This window comes from Wolffia australiana, chromosome 14 (assembly GCF_029677425.1).
Source record: "Wolffia australiana isolate 7733 chromosome 14, ASM2967742v1".
Taxonomy (NCBI): Eukaryota; Viridiplantae; Streptophyta; class Magnoliopsida; order Alismatales; family Araceae; genus Wolffia; species Wolffia australiana.
The window spans coordinates 1,462,553-1,468,747 of NC_135848.1; positions in this window are offsets into that span (position 1 = coordinate 1,462,553).

The window sequence follows — 6,195 nt, forward strand, 5'->3', positions numbered from 1 at the left end:
TGAGGTCTAAATATGGCGAGCTTTATATTTTTGCACCATTGGATCAGATTAGGAAAAATAGAACCTATATACTTATAAAAATGTACCCTTGGACTTTGTTCCTGAATGTAATTAATGGAGTGTTTTTCTCATCAAAATATTTTATGGGTCCATTCACATGTTTTGAGGGCAAACAATTGAAGGAGGGACAATCTGATTTAATTCATGTGAAGAAAAGGCACCACTCAGCATGTTGAGCACGCTATTACATAATTAGTGTGCTACTTAAATTTGATACGATCCTACTCGAAACGTATCGTGGAAACGCTTGTAATTCAACGATTCAATGCAACAGCTTGTAATTCAATTCGCCACGAGCGATAACAAGATAGGGGAGGTCAGGGAGAGAAGAGGAGGAGAGAGTTCCCGGGGTAGAGAGGGGAAGAAACGGGAATGATAGGTAGGGGGGTTGTCGGTTCCGCGTTGACCTACGAACCACAAGAGAGAGATGAGGGAAACCCGGAGAAGGAGGTAAGAGGGGAGGGTGAGAGCTTACTTCTGATTTTCTGCCTCCCCCGTCCGGGGGAGGTGCTTAGGTAGGTGTTGGGGTGGTGTGGGCCTGTTCGGGTGTGACAGGCCTGGCCCGCACTTTCTGCCTCGCATAAACCCGCTGCCGGATCATATCAATACTCCCCCCAATTTCGAACAGCTTGTCCTCAAGTTGGAAGGAGGGGAAACGGTTTGATGGAGCGCATCCAGACGATGCCGATGAACCGTCAACGGAGCTATCGCCGACGGCATCGCCATCACCAGCATCGCCACCGGTTCGAGTCCAGCTCGACTGGCACGCCAAAGCGTCCATGAAGAAGCCCGGGTTTAAATACCCCAGGTAGAGCACGTCCGTGCCCTTATATCGTGGTTTTTGTCATTTGTTTTCAGCCATATTGATGTCTGTTTTCAGTCGTCTGGTTTACGTCGTCTTGTCCGTTATTTTATTTTACGTGTGTTGTAATGAACTCCATGTAAGGGCCCATCATGGCCCTATATAAGGCCATGATGGGACCACATTGCCTTCAGATCTGGAAATTTGCATTGGCAGTTATTTTTTGTTTCCAGGTTTCACCAAAGAGAAAGAGAGGGTAGAGGAAGGAGGAGAAGAAGAAAGGGGAGAACAGGAGAGGGGTGGGAGAAGAGAGGAGCCTGGGAAATGAGGAGCACCGTTGTGGCCCTTTGTGCCGCCTTCTTGGTTGCCCTGAAACACAGAATGCCGTTGGATCTTCCTGCCGCTAAATGACGATTCTTGCCATAAGCTCATTGCACCGGAAGGGTTGTCGCGCACGACGTTGACCACCCATCCACCGCGAAGTTGCTCTGTCCTCGCGGGTATCACATCCTTGCAGACGTTTGGGACGTTATTCTTATCATTTGCATGACTCGCTAGAAGCCGCTCGTGATCCTCCTCCATGGTGACCGCCCTCCCGACTTATGGACACTCTAAGCCGCTTGGGTGGTCTTCGCTGACCATTCATATCAAGTGAGTGTGGGCTCTGAGAGATTCTTCTCAATGGTCACACGATAGTGTCCTCAACCATCTCCAAGTCCTCATCGCCCGCAACTCGAATATGATCCTTCTGTCAAAATTTATCCACGATGAACATCTTGTTACAAATCTGAACGCGACTCAAGATCTAGACAAGACTGCCGAGTCATCTCGTGACTCTCTTGGCTGCGCGACAGACTGAAGGACAACCCCATCGTCCACTCGATTGATCTCCGAGGGGACCTACGACCTTGTTCTGTTACTTACAGAGCCGGCTGTTCCCTTCATCCACAGGTGGCTGTTACCTGCTGGCGCCACTGCGTGTCTCTCTGGATGCGTTGTTTGCGCAGCGTTGGAGCGACCACCTTGCTACATCGGTTGCAATCCCTCCATCTTACTATGCCTGGAATATGTCCAAGTGAGCGTGGCTTCGTTGGGTTGCCTTGAACTTCGTCGTGTCGGCTGTTTGCGGACTGGTTGCAAACCCTAATTTGGTCGAACGCACAAGTCCTATCGTCATCGCTTGCTCTTCAACTTCTCTCCCTCTGGCTCCTACGTTGACATCTACACCTGCACCGCCTCTCGTTGACAGTCATGCTGCCTCGATTTTTGCTATTCCTGTCCAAACCGGCCTGTGCATGGACTAAGACATCGACGACGAACACCGACACCGAAGAGGTACGTCGTTCCTTGCTCGCTCGTTACATTATCTCTCTCAGTATATCTTTGACTGCACTCCACCGCGATTGGGATAGATTAGGTGAGAGAAAGGTTTTGAGAGAAAACCACGAAGTTGAGCATCTTCCTATGCACGGGTCGAGCCTGTCCGTTACGTGCGAGCCCCTACGGACTTGTTCCATTTGGCGCTGTAGTCGCCATCGTCGCTCCAACGCGGGTCGAAGGTCATTGTCACCATCACTGATCGTCCGCTACGGAGCTCAGAGTTTGGCGAACCCTATGAGTCGTGCCCTGCACGTACATTCTCCTAGGATACATCGCATCACATAGTTACATTCACTTAGTGATTTTACCCGTCGGACGACGCCATCGATGACATCCGCCATCATGGTCCCTGATGACGGCTGCCAGCTCCCATTTAGCTTCGGATGACGGAAGATCCACCCACTGAGTGAGGACTTGGCAGCCCTTTGGGGACGGACGAAAAGTAGTGATCTTGGACCGGACCACTTGCCAAGTGTGATCTTCCGTGAGTAGTGGTGGAAGAGGTTGAGGAGGCATGGTGCTGGGTGCAGCGTGCTTGAGCTGGAAGACATGGAAGACAGGATGGAGGCGTGCAGTTTCTGGAAGAGCGAGTCGATAAGCCACCGGGCCAATGCGCTGTAGGATGGGGTAGGGCCCGAAGTAGCGCAGGGCGAGCTTCTCGAAGGTCTGTTTGGCGAGGGATTGCAGGCGGTAAGGGCGGAGTTTAAGGTAGACCTGCTCGCCCACTTGATACTCCACCGGTAGGTGATGTTGTTCGGCACGAGCCTTCATGGTGGCCTTGGCACGGTCCATGTGTTGACGTAGGAGGTCGAGGTGAGCATCTCGATTGTGAAGGAGGTGGTCGACTTCATCGTTCGGGGAAGGAGACGACCTGTAGCAGAGGAGGGTGGGTGGCGGTCGGCCATAGACTTCTTTGAAAGGGGACATGTTGATGGCCGAGTGATGCGAAGTGTTGTAGCTGAACTCGGCCTAATGCAACAAAGTAATCAAGCGATGAGGGTCGTCTCCTACAAAACAATGGAGGTAAGTTTCTAGGCTCCTGTTGACCACCTCGGTTTGACCATCTGTCTCCGGGTGATAAGCGGAGTTGTGGCGGAGTTGTGTGCCTTGGAGAGCATGCAACTCCTGCCAAAACCCACTCATGAAGATGCGACCCCGGTCAGAGACGATGGATGTCGGTGTCCCGTGCATTTTGATGATCTCCTTAGTGAACTTGTCCGGCACCTCTTTGGTCGAGAACAGATGAAGAAGGCTGAGGAAGTGGGCGTATTTGTTGAGGCGGTCCACCACGACCAGGATGGTGTCGAGGTTGTTTGACTTGGGCAGGCCTTCCACGAAGTCCATAGAAAGATCTTCCCAAATACGCGAAGGGGTGGGTAGAGGTTGGAGGAGTCCGGCCGGAGCAAGGTGTGGCGCCTTGTTTTGTTGACAAACGTGGGAGCCATCGACGGATCGCTTGATGTCGCGCTTCATTCCTTGTCAAAAGAATTGTGGAAGGATGCGTTTGTACGTCTTGAGAAAACTGCCATGGCCCCTGGTGGCTGTGGAGTGAAACTCTCGTAGGATGGCTGCAACAAGGGTCGAAGACTTGGGAATGACCACCCTGCCATCATAAAGTAACGTATCATTGGAGATGGTAAAGTGCGATGGGGTGCTTGACCTGTTTTGAGGGCGGTGATGATGGCGGCGAGCTTGGGGTCTTCCGAAACTTTTTGGCGGATGGTCGGTAAATCTCCCTAATGGGACCACGATATGTCCCTAAGAGCAAGGTCCTTGTGTGAGGGAAGACGGGATAGGGCATCCGCGGCTACGTTGGAGCGACCAGCCTTGTACTGGATGGAGAAGTTGTACCCCAACAGCTTGGAGAGCCATTTGTTGTAGTTGCCCTGGATTTTGCGCTGCTCCAACAAGTGCTTGAAACTTTGTTGGTCTGTGGGAATGACGAAGGGTTGGAAAAGCAAATAGTGGCGCCACTTGAAAATAGCGAGGACAATAGCCATAAGCTCCCTTTCATATGCTGAGCGAGTCCAGGCCGTGATGGGGAAAGCTAGACTGAAATAGGCGACCGACCAATTGTGTTGCATTAGCACGACGCCCAATCTGGTGTTCGAAGCATCTGTCTCCAACACAACTTCACATGTAAAGTTAGGTAAAATAAGAATTGGGGCCGTGGAGAGGGCGTGCTTGAGCTGGTCGAAAGCAGCTTGGGCGTTGGCCGACCACGCGAACATTCCTTTCTTGAGGAGGCAGGTCAACGGTCAGACAATCGTGGCAAAGCCCTGTAGCAGCCCGCCAAGCCGAGGAATCCCCATAAGTCTCGAAGGGTGAGGGGAGTTGGTCACTCCTGAATGGTGCGAACCTTTGCCTCATCTGTGGCCACGTCCTCCGAAGAGACCCAATGACCCAAATCATTTGGAGAAAGAAGCATTTTTTTGCATTGACGTGGAGGGCGTGGTCGTCCAGGAGTTGCAGGACTTTGGCTAGGTGGTCCATGTGTGCGTCCCGGCTGCGGCTGTATATTAAAATATCATCAAAGAAAACCAACACAAACCTCCGGAGGAGTGGCGCGAAGACGAGGTTCATCAGAGCTTGAAAAGTGGCCGGAGCGTTAGAGAGCCCAAACGGCATGACCACGTACTCGTAGTGGCCCAAATGTGTCTTGAATGCCGTCTTATCGATGTCGTTGTCATGCATTCGTATCTGATGGTAGCCGAATTTGAGGTCCAACTTGGAGATGTGCGACATGCCGTGTAGTTCTTCGAGCAGCTCATCGACCACCGGGATGGGGAACGGTTTTTGGTCGGTGATCTTGTTGAGAGCACGATAGTCGACGAAAAAATGCCACTGACCATCCTTCTTCCAGACCAATAGTGCCGAGCTCGTATAGGGGCTGTGCGAAGGCCGGATAAGGCCAGCATCCAATTGTTCTTGGACCGACCACTCCAGCTCATTTTTCTGACAATGAGAGTAGCGGTAAGGGCGACAGTTAACCGGGCCTGTATCTAGTAGCTGGGGAATGCGGTGGTCCAGCGCACGCCGAGGAGGTAGGCCCCCAGGATGGTGGAACACCCCCGGAAAGCATTGTTGTAAGCACAAATGGATGTTAACGACATTCATCCTTGCCTCCCTCCCATTCAGGGTCCGCCGGCTCATCATGTTGGAGAAGTACGGCCAGTAGGCGACGCCTTGCAGCCACTGCACATCGGTCCCGCTCGTAAGCGCCGAAGCCTTGGAAGGCGGGGTCGGTGGGCCGTGTGGCGCCGGGTTGGCCCGTGTGCCTCCTATCGCGGCGGGGCCCAAGGGGGCCCAAACAGGCCTGTGATTGACCCTCCCTAATCCAGAGGGAGGGTTCTTGATTGGCCCGCCGGGTCAAGTGGATCTGCCCCGGGCCGCCGAGATAAGAACCAGGCCCGCCCCATGGGTGAGTGGGCTCACTTGAAACAGGCTTGGCCCTTCTCGAATGGGGTAACGGGCCCTACGCCCTGGCCCGAGAGGTTTGGCCAGGGTCGCAGGGTCCTTTCCCCCTTGTCGCCCCCAACTAGGGTTTGCAGGCGCGAGGAAGGCTGCGCGGCCCTGGGGGACTTCGGCAGGAGATGGGGCGGCGGGGTACAGCTCCGGCGGGATGTCGGTCTCCTCACGGACTGCGCGGGTAGTCGATGTGCGGTCATAGGTCACCAAGCCCCCTTCTAGAGGCTGCGACGGGTCCTTGACAGCGGGGTGGGGGTGGCAGCTGTAGGGCGGCGGTAGGGCGGCGGTGGAGGCGGCACAAGCAACCGTAGTCCTCATTGGAGAAGAAATTTGACACCACCATGTCCGTGTTCCCCGGTGGAGTCGGCTGTCCATCCCCTTTGAGGGTCACCCCCGCATAGGGGCCCTTCGTCTCCCCCGTCAAGTCGACGGCAGCCAGGGTTGCCAAGAAGTGGGCGGGCTGTCGCTGTTGATCTAGTCGGAGC